General features: G+C 40.4%; 1 pseudogene; it reads right to left on the bottom strand.

Moving 5' to 3' along the window:
• Positions 1 to 657: 657 nt before the first annotated feature.
• Positions 658 to 6,251, bottom strand: LOC148029576 (proline-rich receptor-like protein kinase PERK1 pseudogene; annotated as a pseudogene).
• Between the last annotated feature and the right edge of the window lie 7,791 nt (positions 6,252 to 14,042).

Consider the following 14,042-nt stretch of genomic DNA (forward strand, 5'->3'; position numbering starts at 1 on the left):
GTGGTATCCTTGCAAGAGGGGTTTTCGGTACCTACCATGGCATAGAGGTTTTCCACTGGGTAGATGATGGAGTGTATGTGTGCATACATGTCACATAGACGATTGAATACCTGCAAAAGGTGCTCAAGAGTGGCGTTGTTGTAGAGTTTGTGCAAGAGCTGCAGAACACGGGGTTCAAGGTACAACAAGGAAAGAGGCGAACAAGAAGATCTCAATAACTCAATATTTGATGCCAAAGATCACTATATTGCTTGTCAAGTAAATTACATGAGGTCCATGTTCAGAAAAATCTGTAGTATCTCATAACCAGCTTTGCATTTAGGTGTTCAAGAACAATTTTGCCATTGGCACATAGGCTTGATGAGTTCAGTTGGGCAGCAATCCCTGTGATCAATTCTCAGAAATCCATACAGTGCCAATACATTGAAGTTCTGTGAGCAACTGGTATAACATACAAAAATTGCATTCACTGCAAAACTGTGGTATCAAAGTACAATTAGTACAACTGAGCCATCGGCCATACTTCAATTTGGTCATTAATTGCTTCAATTTTCCCTCTAGTGCATGAACCAGAGTACACCCAACCAATCTTCACACTGATACATTCTCTTACAAGAACATAGTTATCTGAAAAATGTAGCTTTGCATCAACAAGTTTCAGTTTAGAAACTTCAAAATTGTATTCAGCAACAAACCTCCAAAAGAGTACATGTCAAATTTTTCTGTGAGTTTTCCACTTGAGGCATTCTCAGGGGCCAGATACCCAAATGTTCCCATAACTCTAGTGGTCACATGTGTATTTGTATCTGATGTTGGCTTTACAAGGCCAAAATCTGAAACTTGTGCCTCAAAACAGTTGTCTAGCAGAATATTAGAAGATTTGATGTTCCGGTGGATAACTCGAGGATGACAATCTTCATGCAGGTATGCCAAACCACGAGCAGCACCACGTGCAATTTTCATGCGTGTTTCCCAGCTCACTGGAGGCCTTCCATTCTTCCCATGTAGATGGCATTCTAGAGTGCCATTTGGGACGTAGTCATACACAAGAAGCCGCTGCTTTGCTTCCAGACAATAGCCTACCAGGGAGACCAAATGCCTATAATGAACTCTGCTAATGATCTCCACTTCGACCTGGAATTCCTTTTCACCCTGGCTTCTCCCAGTCTTCAGCTGCTTAGCAGCTATAAGCTTTCCATCAGGTAGGATTCCTTTATAAACACATCCAAATCCTCCTTCACCAATCAAGTTGGCTTCTGAGAATCCCTGTGTGGCTTTTGACAACTCATTATAAGTAAACAATGGCATGGAATTTCCCAAGCTCGGCATCTGAGGACTTTGAGGAGAGGCGGTTAAATTTGTAGGTGGCCATGGATGGGGACGCACCAGCTACTAGATGGGAAGGATGCGTTCGAGCAAACCACCAGAAAAGAAAAGCCTAACAACAACAATGTTTTTGTGCTCGTTCCGTTGAGGATCAGGATATCGTGATTACAAATGCCAGAGCATTCTCCTGCTTACGTTTTGATGCTTGTATGTGAGCAATCTTGAGTCGTGCTGTTTGCTTGCTATCTTTTCTCTCAAGCAGTCCCCTAGAGCTTCGTATGCTCCTTCGCCTTTCCATCCAAAATCGAAAGTCTCGTCCTTGAGAACATTAACGATGTAATCCACGTTGGTGGTATCCACGTCAAGAAGGAGCTGGCCGATCACATATCGGATGAGCGCCTCCACATTCACCTGATGCGACTGTTGCGTCCATGGAGCTGGAGCCGATCAGCAGGTCCCCCAATTCGATGCACATCCAGGACAACAAACAACAATGACTTGTTTCTAGTTGTGGATTTGATCCCCCCCTCTCCACTCGACATTCTGGTCAGGGCGAAGGTTGTTGATGATGAGGAAGAAGGAGAAATGTATGAAGACATTGATATTTTATTTGATCAATCAGACCATTGAACATTGGAAAAGAGAAGCTGACAGAATCATCCGACGCCTCCTCAGATCCGGAGACAGGCGTTGCAACTCCATGTGGTACCAAAAACTGCAAGATCCAAAGATAGGCTATGGTGGTCCGAGGAAATAGGGCGTATCCGAGAATAGAGACTGTAGTCTCCGCGCCTCCATAAATTTCAAAAATTTTTTACATGTAAGACGGGCAGACCCCCCCAATCTCAACATAGCATTGGTAAGGCTATTTTTAGAATGGAAAGCTTTTGATCTTTCCCTCCAACTTTCGAAGCAGGAAGCCTAACCCTCCTCTTACACTTGTTCTAGACACTTGTCTCTTATCTTCCCCAAGATTGTTTTGACAGAGAGAACAAAACCAATCTCCCTCCGGTATGCAGGATAGACCAACACATTCTATGTGATATGCTCCTGGTCATCCATCACAAAGAACAATATCTCCCCCATCACCACATTCTGCACAAATGACATCATTATCATTGGGCTTATACCAGCAGCTCTATCCTGTCTCTTCACTGAAAGAGCTACTGTAACCTCATGTAGTGAGTGCCCATCTGATAGAAATATACTCAAATACGGATTTCGTCAAGAACACCAACTAGCATGAGCTTCAAATGATGAACAGCTAATCACTTCATTGCAGCATCCACAACGAATTCCCGAGCCTTCCTTTGATTCCACGATATCCTGCACTTTTCTTGGAATTCATCATTGTAATTGACAACATAATATCACTCTTTGGCATCAATTTTTCATATTTTTCTGACACACACACAACATTCATACAAACTGAAACACACACAAACACAAACACACAAGTGGAGTATGTACATTGGATGCGGGTACTGAAAAGGGCGGAAAGATAATGCATCAATCACACACAATGAAACACACGCGAAAAGATAACACAGATGCACAACAAAAATGGAGGTGTTTATGGCTCAGATGTGCAACAGCATGACATCCACCCCCTCTAAACCTGCGCATCCTCCGGATGAGCCAACTATCCAGGATCATCCAAGTCCACAAACATGTCCAGTCCATCAGTTTCCGGTAGACCTGTTTCTCCATCAGCTTCATCATCCATATTCTCTGCTTCTTCTGCTAGACTTTCTTCTACCTGCTCTTCTTCTGCCAATGCTTCAAGTGCATACTCTTCATCTTCTCTTCTCTTGAAAATCTTGACTCTTTTTCCAGCAATGGGCACCCTCAATACCGTTCCATCCAATTCAGCCAACTCATAGGTAGCATTGTCAAAAACCTGTTTCACCTCATACGGTCCAAACCATCTTTGAACCATTTTTCTCATGCTACTATGTTGATTCTCTAGGCTACTGTCGTAGACTAGAACCCAATCTCCTTCTTTTATGGCTCTAGGCCTCAAGCGATGCCTCAAATCAAACCTATCCTTGTTTCTGAGTCGGGCTACCTTCAAACGATCAACTGCAAGCTGCACATCTTCTGCCCTTCTTTCTAGTTGACGAATCCGAAGAGCTAGAAGCTCCTCTCTTGATAAATTATCATGCCATGGAAGAGCACTCCATGTGAGAGCACAAATTTCAGTAGGCATAACAGGTTTTTGCCCATGCATCAACTCTGTAGGCATATATCCAGTAGTCACGCTATGTGTAGAGCGATCTGCCCATAATGCAAAAGGTAATAATCTCAGCCAATCTCCAATCCGACCTCTACAAGCTTTTGCCAATGCCTTAACTATCGGCAGATGTCCTCTTTCACTCTTGCCATTCCCCTCTGGATTATAGGCAGTAGTAGTAAGAGCCAACTTAGTCCCAATTCATGAGAAAAATTCTCTAGCTTCATCTGCATCTAGCTCTCCAGGATCAGCAATAATCTTGCCTATACATCCATACCTGCAAAATATTTCTTCCAACAAGAATTTACATACTATAGTGGTGGTCTTCGTCCGCAAAGATCTGCCTTCAACATAGTTTGTAAGATCCTCCCTGGCCAAGACAAGATATCTCATCTGCCAAAGTCCCACTGGCAAAGTAACCAAGTCTACCACCCACTTATAATGCATACATAGTGGATAGGTTAGATGCAACTCATCACGATGCTGCACTAAAGAGTAAAGCTGACAGTCCTTGCAAGTCTCCACAAAGTGGGAAACATCTTTATACATCCCTTTCCACTAGTATCTTTCTTTGATTTTCTCATAGATAGCCCACACACCTCTATGACCAGCCCAAGAACTCTCATGAAACTCTTGCATAATATGTATCTGCATCGCTACCTCACAAACTACTCTCAAGGGTAGGCCGCCTCTCTTCTTTGGATGCTTCCAAAGAAAACCATCTTTCAAGAAATACCCATAAGCCTTTCTTCTGATTTTCTTGAATACATCGTCTGTCCAATCAGCTCTTTGAGTCAATGAACTCAGATATTGAACAATTTGCAGCCACTCGTCAACATAGAGTTCTTCAGTAAAGGCTTCAACAGTAGATACATGACAATCATGAACAAGGACAGAAGCTGCAAACTCTGTCTCATCATCTTCTACAAGCATTGACTCCTCATCCTCATATCTCACTCTAGACAGCATGTCAGCCTGAATTATCTTTTCTTGCTATGTGTCGAAATTCTAGATTCAATGATTCGATGTAGGCAATCCACCGAAGCATCGCTATATCTGGAGTCGAACAGCTAGTAATCATGCCAAGCAAAGGAAAACAATCTGTTTCCACAACAATTGAATCACCAATAAAATACCCTTTATCACACTTCAATGCAGTGACTACTCCCCACAATTCTCTTTTAATCTACAGATATCTCCTCTGTCGCTCATTAAGAACTTTAGCTCCAAAGCGGATTGCATATATGTTCCCATCAACATCGTCCTGTCCCACTGCCCATCCTATGCCAATAGGGCTAGTATCAACTGTCAACATGATTGGCCATCCACACTGATAATCCGCCTTGCGAAGAGTAGGAGCTGACTGCAACAACTTCTTGAGTTTATGCATGGCTTTCGAATGTTTCTCATCCCAATGTAACTTCTGCCCCTTTCGAAGCAGCTGATAGAGAACATCTGCTATGTGAGTAAAATGAGGAATCCAAATCATGTAAAATACACAAGCTCCCATAAATCTCCGCACCTCTGAAGTAGTCGAGCAATACTCTGCAATCCTGCTTATGGCATCCACCTTTGCAGGTGAAGGCTTCCTACCATAATATCCAACCATATGCCCAACTATGATGACTTCATTAACACCAAAGACATATTTCAGCCCTGAAAGAGTCAAATTCACTTCCTCTAATCATGTCAATATTTCCTCACAAGCAACCAAGTGTTTAGCCACAAACTGTCTACATCCTTGCAAATCAAGTCTCTCATTCTTTTCTTCTTCTGCACAACCCTTAATAGGCACATCATCTAGGAAAGGCATGGTATACTATGGAATATAGTCTTGTAGAACTCTATGCATAGCATTCATCATATGAGCAACTGAGTTGGTGGCACCTTGAGGCAAGGTACACATCCTCACAAGACCAATAGGTGTCCACATAGTGGTAATATCCTTGCTTTCCAAGGCAAGCTGAAACTGGTCATAACCAGAATACAAGTCACCTAAGGAATAGATGGCTCGTCCTGCAAAAGCCTCAGCAAACTCATCCACAACTGGATCTGTTCCCACATTCTTGATTGTCACTCTGTTCACGGGCTGCATATCCTAAATAAATCTCAAGGTACCATTCTTCTTTGGTACAGTAAACCACCTGTTAGAATAGGGCGCAGAAGAGGGTTCCAAAATCCCCATCTTAATCTTCTCATTTAGCAACTCTATTAGCTTTGGCAAGTGTGCTCTAGGCACAGGTATAGGACGTATATTCCATGGCACATGAGGGACAGTGAAGATGACCATAGGCGCAACCAATTCGGGACTAATGCAGCCAATTTCATGAGGAAAGAAAGCAAATGCCTTACCATGATGTCCAAGCATCTCTCTAAAACATTCTTTTTCCACTGGAAGCAAGAAATCATCATTTCTAATCTTCAATTTTGCAAGAGTTTCAGCTGTAAATTTATGTCCAATATTTGCAGGATCTCTCAACATAGGCTACTTCATAGCTTTTTCTATCTGCTCATCACTATCAAGAGGAAGCGGCCCTGCAACCGGCTTAACCTTCTTGTCAACTGTTTTATACTTCGTGTCAACCTTGGCATCAGTCAGGCACTCTTTTCTTTGCTGCAATTTCCACAATTTTTCAGCAACTCTCAACTCTGTTGGCTGAAAGATCTCAGCCCTTTGCTCTATGGAATGCATGGGTGTAGCCTGAAACTCTGTATGCTGAAATTTTTCAGCATTAAACTCTGTTGGCTGAATGGTTTCAGCCCTCTGCTCTATGGACTGCATGGGTGCAGCCTGAAACTCTGTATGCTGAAATTTTTCAGCATTAAACTCTTTTGGCTGAATGGTTTCATCCCTCTGCAACTCTGAAAGCTTATCAAGATCAGCGATAACTTCGGTTTGTTGAGTTTTCTCAGCTTCTGACTCTTTTTTCAGCATAAAATCAGAAATTTCCTGATACATATCCAAGGTTTGCACAGGTACGATCCTTGAACCCATACATACATCATTTTTCAGTATATTTTCCATCTCAAACAATGTATCTGCATAAGACATTCCTTCATACAGCCCATCCACATGCTCTTCTGCTTGCAAAATACCTAATGAAAATCCAACTCCTTTGCAGGTAGTGGTGCCTCACACAAGGAGTCCTTGTTTCTCAGATGATTTACTCCAACAGTCATAAACTGAACAGCTTGCATACCATCCTTACTGTGTATCCGTGCATAGGCTGAGCCGTCATCCATCACTTTCGTCTCCATTCTTGCTTCCGTAATGAAAGGCTATCCAAGAATAATCGGATAAGAGCAAGAATCCTGAACAAAGTAATGATAATCCTCTTCAACATTACCAATAGAAATTCTGATGCTCGGACAAGCAGCATACATATCACCAGAAGTATTATTGGCTGCTCTCATGCGCCAACCATGTTCTGCATCCATTAGCCACTTGCCACTCTCATAAACACCTCGACCAATAAGATTAATCTCGGAACCATGATCGACTAAAGCGACCAAAGGAATCTGTTTCTCTCCAATCCTTACCACCGTCTCAGTAGTTGCTCTAGCCCAATGACTGCGTGAAAAATGGCTGTGAGGAATGAGGATAGGGGTATCATCATCTTCATACTGCATAGGCTGAACTATTTTCTCCAACTGTGGATTGACAGAAGCATTCTCAACCATCACTGCATCATCATGCTCTTCTCCAAGAGCTCCATGCCATAATCCGTGTAAAGCAGGTCCTTCCATCGCATGTCGTTTCCTCCGCAAAAGATCTTGCATCTAATCCTGTATTTCTCTTCTAGCAATCCCAAGAGCTTCACCAACAGTAAAAGTGACTTCACTATTCAAAATTTTTTCATGAAAAATCTTACTCATATCCGTATGCATATCAAGGTCCGACAAGAGCTTGAATCCTGGCTCCTTTCTTGGTTGTCTCTTTTATTTCTTCTGCTTGTCTCCCATAGGTTGTTCAGGACCTGATTGAGCTGGAGAACTCGTCATAGGTGGAGCTGTAACAGGTGGCGAAACAAAGTCACCCCCTCTAGTCTTTTTGGAGGTGCTGAGACCCTCCTCATCTCTTCTTCTCTTTTCCTCAACCATGGCATCTAAACCTTTGTTTTCGCCATATAAGCAAAAATAGAATACCTATCAACAGGAGAATCCCATCCCGTTTCTCCTCGGATGCTGGAGCCCACACAAGTCATAATGGATGCCTGAAATTTCCCTCTTCTCGCTATCTCCAAGGCGGAGGACCATAAGGCAGAGTCTCCATCTGATTTCTGCTCAAGCTGGACTCCATAAGCTTAAGCATCTCCTCTAACACTCACATAAGCTGATCGCACAGCCATATCATCAACAAGCTTCTTCATGCCTCCCTTACCAAAGTTTGTGTCAAGAGGAGCACCAGTCTCTGTCAGCCATATCTTCCCATCTTGTCCCCAAAACACTACGTTCTTCTTATGCGCTTCCTGAAAAGCATCACAATCTCTGCAGTGTTGGTGCTCTGTACTATCACACCAAATACATCGTCTCCCTTTTCTTTGGCCAGCTGGAAAAGCAGTCGCTGGAGCAGGGGCTACAGTAGGTACTGACATAAGTTGCTCTTTTAACTTCCCAACTTCAGCTTTGACTGCCTCTATCCTCAAATCTGCCAAGCCTTTAATAACATCATCTACGGATAAGGGCACTGGAGCAGCAGGAACTGGTGGATTTACAACAGGAGGAGTAGGCTTAGGCATAGAACTTACAGCAGGGGTAGAAGTAGAGGTCTCCAAGGATTTTTCAGAAGCATATCCTGTACTACAATGCAATCGTACTCTCCTGCGCTGCTTCTTAACAAGTGCATTCACAGCATCAATGACATGTCTCCACTCGGTCTTTAAACCTGAATCGGTAGCTTGATCTTCCAAAAGATCATCCAACTTTTCCTGTAAATCAGCATCAGCAGCTTGTAAAAATAATTCCACTTTCTGCATCTCCAAAGCTTGATGCTTAGTTCCATCCAACTGATCATAGTGGTTCTCAAACTCTCGCAGAAGGGCGGTAACTGAAAGTCCCTTATTAGGCATAGAAACCCATGCTAAGAAATTCCTGCGGTTCATAAGACCTGTATCCTCCAGGAAGTATTCATCTTTTAATGCCTTCTTAAACTCTGTCCAACCAGCATGTGTTCCTTGAATTTCTGATGCCAGGAGGCATATTTCACGGTGGATTCTGTGCCACGGTGGATTCCGTGAGGTTTTATGGTGGATTCCCTAAACTTTGATGATCGGGGCTCATACACAAAGTGGATTCTTTGTGCGAGAAGTTGATGGGGACGCCTGTCCTTTTCGGGCATTTCATTAATTTAGTGTGTACATGGGTGATTCCATAGCGGGTGATTCCGCAAAATGCATATTAAATTAATAAACGTTTATGAGTTTAGAGTGCGCACTTGTACTAAATTAAGGTTAGGATTGATTTCTAACCAGGTTAGCAAAGCTAGTAAAAGAATTGAAATTACAGACTGTACCTATGCATTATCGCATTAAAGCAGCATTCTTAGGCACTAGGTATAATGGGACACAGGAAGTGCATGACTTAGAGATTCAAATTGGTCAATACACTGAAAGAAGAAATTTTCTAGTTGTTCCATTACAGTCGAGTGACATTATTTTAGGTATGCCTTGGCGTCATCAGCATAATCCAGATATAGATTATTCCACACATTCAATTAATATTCAATTTCAAGGAAAACATATTACATTGTATGGTATGCATGCATCTAATGTTTTTCCACTGCTTTCGCATACTCAAGATAAACGTGCATTACGCAAGAGTAGTAAATCCTATCTCATTTGGGTGAATGAACTGCAAGTAAAAGAAAATCATATGCACCCTAGGCATAAAGAATTTCTTGCACATTTCAAGGACTGTTTTGCCGAAGACCTACCACCTGGTTTACCTCCTTCACATCCAGAAGACCATAAAATAGATTTGATTCCTGGCACACAACCACCTTGCAAAGCACCATATAGGCATAACCAGATAGAGCAAAAAGAAATTCAGAGTCAAGTTGAGGAATTACTAAATAGAGGATTGATTAAACCTAGTAGTTCTCCATTCGGTGCACCTGTTCTGTTAGTCAAGAAAAAAAATAATACCTATCGTATGTGCATTGACTATCGAGCTTTAAATAAGATCACTGTAAAGAATAGGTATCCCATTCCTAGAGTTGATGACCTTATGGACAAACTGCAAGGATCTGCTATATTTAGTAAAATAGACCTTAAGTCTGGTTATCATCAGGTGAGACTAGATACATCAGACATATTCAAGACTGCATTTAGGACACAGTTTGGTCATTATGAATTTTTAGTGATGCCATTTGGATTGACTAATGCACCTGCTACGTTTAGTAGAATGATGAACTGTATATTTTTGAAATATCAGTATTGTGTAATTGTCTTCTTTGATGATATTTTGGTGTTTAGTCAAAATGAGAAAGAACATTATGAGCATTTGTCATTGGTTTTCCAGTTACTAAAAGATAATCAATTGTATGCAAATCCTTAAAAGAGTGAATTCTTTAAAACAGAAATTGAGTATTTAGGTCATATTGTATCATCTGATGAAATTAAAGTTGATCCTAAGAAAACAGATGCAATATTGAATTGGCCTGTACCTAAATATGTGCATGAGTTACGATCATTCCTTGGTCTTGCTAGTTTCTATAGGAAGTTTGTACGTAATTTTTCCTTACTTGCTTTACCATTAACCAAACTTCTGAAGAAATGTATTGTTTATCATTGGTCCGAAAATCAACAGAAATCCTTTGACTTATTGAAACATGCATTAACCCATGCCCCTGTCTTACAGTTGCCTGATTTTAATAGACCATTCTTTCTACTAGTGAGTGATGCTAGTGGATCAGGAATAGGAGTTGTACTTATGCAAGACAATCATCCTATAGCCTTTTCTAGTTGTAAGCTGAAACCCTCTGAACTGAAATATTCCACATATGACAAAGAACTATTAGTTGTTGTACAAGCATTAAGACAGTGGAAACACTACTTAATAGGTTCAGAATTTATGATTAAGACTGATCAGCAAAGTATTAGACATTTACTTAGTCAACCCCAAATCTCTGACCGACATATCAAATGGGCATCCTTTATTCAAAGTTTTCATCCTATCATTCAACACCAACCTGGAAAAGAAAATGTAGTGGTTGATGCAGTAAGTAGAAGACCTACCATTCATAATATTTCTGTTATATCTTTTGATTCTTTGATTGCTATGAAAGATACTTATCATCAGGATATTACTTTTCATGCTAATTGGAATAAATTAGTTCAAAATAACTTGATTCCTATTGATTCATTGTCATATAATGATGGATTTATGTTTTATGAAAAGAGATTGTGTGTTACAATTCTATTCCGATCTTTTGTTTTGAATGAGATTCATTGTCCCCCATATCAAGGTCATAGAGGTATCATATCTACTTTACGTACATTAACTGAAGATTTTTATTGGCCGCATATGGACACTGATGTATCTAACTTTGTTTCTGAATTTTTGATTTGTCAAATAGTTAAGAGACATCATGGTAAACAGTATGGATTACTTATGCCTTTGTCTATTCCATCTAAACCTTGGGAACAAATTTCTATGGATTTTATTACTGGTTTACCTAATACTAAATCTAACCATGATATGATTTGGACAATAGTAGATAGATTTAGTAAACAAGCATATTTCATTCCATGTAAGAAAACTTTAACAGCATCACAAGCAGCACAATTGTTTTTGAAAACTGTTTTCACTAACCATGGATTGCCAAAAGTTATTATTTCAGATCGTGATTCTAGATTTTGTAACAAATTTTGGATTACTCTATTTGCTAACCTAGGCACAAAGATTGATTTCTCATCTGCATTTCATCCTGAAACTAATGGACAAACAGAAGCCACTAATAGCACTATTCTAGATCTCTTACGTGCATATACTATCTCTAAACCTCAGACATAGGATACACATTTACATTTATTACAGTTTGCATATAACAATACACCACACACATCTACAAAGAAAGCACCGTTTGAAGTAATTTATGGTTATAGATTATCTACACCTGTTGCATCTTTGTCAAATAGAATTCAGAGTGCTGATGATATTGCTAGTATACATAATACTATTTTTGATGAGGTTAAAGACATGATTGTCAAAGCCCAGCAATCATATACCAAACAAGCCAATAAGAAAAGACAAGTAATGAATTTCAAAGTTGATGATTATGTTTGGTTGAGAATAGAAAAACGTAGACTACAAAGTGTAGATAGACACCCAGTTGTTAAATTAGCCCCTAGATTCTATGGACCATTTAGGATCATTCATAAAATAAATGACAATGCATTCAAGTTAGAATTACCACCTCACTGGAAAATTCACAACACATTTCACATTAGTTTACTAAGACCATTTAGAGGCCAATTACCTGTACACCCTGTTTATGAACACCCACCTTTGTTAGAGGAAGAGACTGAAATACTTGAACCTGAAGCTATCATAGACACTGACTTTATGACCACTAGAACTGGCCGAAGATATTCTAGATATCTAGTTAAATTTAAGAACCATCCTGTAGAGGAAGCACAATGGATGCACACTAGAGACTTAAATGTTTTCCCCACTCTGTTAGCTCCACATTGAGCTAATAGCAATTTAGGTCAATTGCTATCCCACCCCGAGGTTATGATGTCAGGAGGCATATTTCACGGTGTATTCCGTGCCACGGTGGATTCCGTGAGGTTTTACAGTGGATTCCGTAAACTTTGATGACCGGGGCTCATACACAAAGTGGATTCTTTGTGCGAGAAGTTGATGGGGACGCCTGTCCTTTTCGAGCATTTCATTAATTTAGTGTGTACATGGGTGATTCCGTAGCGGGTGATTCCGCAAAATGCATATTAAATTAATAAACGTTTATGAGTTTAGAGTGTGCACTCATAATAAATTAAGGTTAGGATTGATTTCTAACCAGTTGATTTATTTATGTAGCTGAAGACTGCTAGGTATTCACTTTTGTCGGTTTAATTGTATTCTTTTACTAACGATTGTGAATGCTTCAGTTGATGTGTAGAGATAGCAGCAGTGGCGGAGGAAAGCATTGGAGGATAGCGAGTATTTGATTTATGGATTATATTTTGATGGGTGCATACCTTAGGCATGGCGCCTATATTTTGTCACGCCTATTTATTAAGGCGTCGGATATTTATTATTATTTTGTATGTGCATGGGCGCACGATTATGTTATTTTTACTTGGACATTGTATTGGGCATGCTAGACTCTTTGGGCACCGTCCATTAGCTTTATTCCTATTTTGTGTTAAAGCAAACTCAAAAGCTAAAAGCTTGCTATTTTGTAATTTGGGCTATTATTTGAGCTTGAAGATGAATAATACATAAAATACATGCTTTGTGGAGCGCTCACACAAGGCATGGCGGGAGATTGCACCCAATTGGTCTCTTGCTCTTGCGTTCATGCTTTTTACCTTGTAATTTGTGCAAAAAGTAGAGTTCTATTGTTCTTGGGGACCTTCCGGCATTCACTACGCGAGCATACAGTATTCGATCTACGCACCAATTTCTGAAATTCGGACCTCAAGAGCGCGCACCACGATCCACAAGAAGTAGCGGCTCCAAACATCTTGAGAAACCCCAAAAAACTTCATCTTTTCTTCATACAAATGCAGGTAAGTTGAAACTTATTCGCCGTTGAACTGCTTCATCTCCTGTTGGACAGCTTTCAAGGCATCCATGGCATCACTATCACGCTTCGCGTGAGCTTGCTGCTGCATATAGGATGTAAATGACTGAAACAGATGCTTCATGACATTGTCATCTGTCATCTCTTCTTGCCAGTCTCCCATCTTGCTGAAAATTGACATAGCGTTTCACTTCGGGTTCACCAAAAATGTCGTAGAGTTCATGCAAGAGCTACAGAACACGGGGTTCAAGGTACAGCAAGGAAAGAGGCTAACAAGAAGATCTCAATAACTCAATATTTGATGCCAAAGATCACTATATTGCTTGTCAAGTAAATTACATGAGGTCCATGTTCAGAAAAATCTGTAGTATCTCATAACCAGCTTTGCATTTAGGTGTTCAAGAACAGTTTTGCCACTGGCACATAGGCTTGATGAGTTCAACTGGGCAGCAATCCCTGTGATCAATTCTCAGAAATCCATACAGTGCCAATACATTGAAGTTCTGTGAGCAACTGGTATAACATACAAAAACTGCATTCACTGCAAAACTGTGGTATCAAAGTACAACTAGTACAACTGAGCCATCGGCCATACTTCAATTTGGTCATTAATTGCTTCAATTTTCCCTCTAGTGCATGAACCAGAGTACACAACCCAATCAATCTTCACACTGATACATTCTCTTACAAGAACATAGTTATCTGAAAAATGTAGCTTTGCATCAACAAGTT

The sequence above is a fragment of the Lygodium microphyllum genome, chromosome 11 (genome assembly GCF_053477565.2).
Source record: "Lygodium microphyllum isolate KBCC chromosome 11, Lygodium_microphyllum_v1.1.10, whole genome shotgun sequence".
NCBI classification, from domain to species: domain Eukaryota; kingdom Viridiplantae; phylum Streptophyta; class Polypodiopsida; order Schizaeales; family Lygodiaceae; genus Lygodium; species Lygodium microphyllum.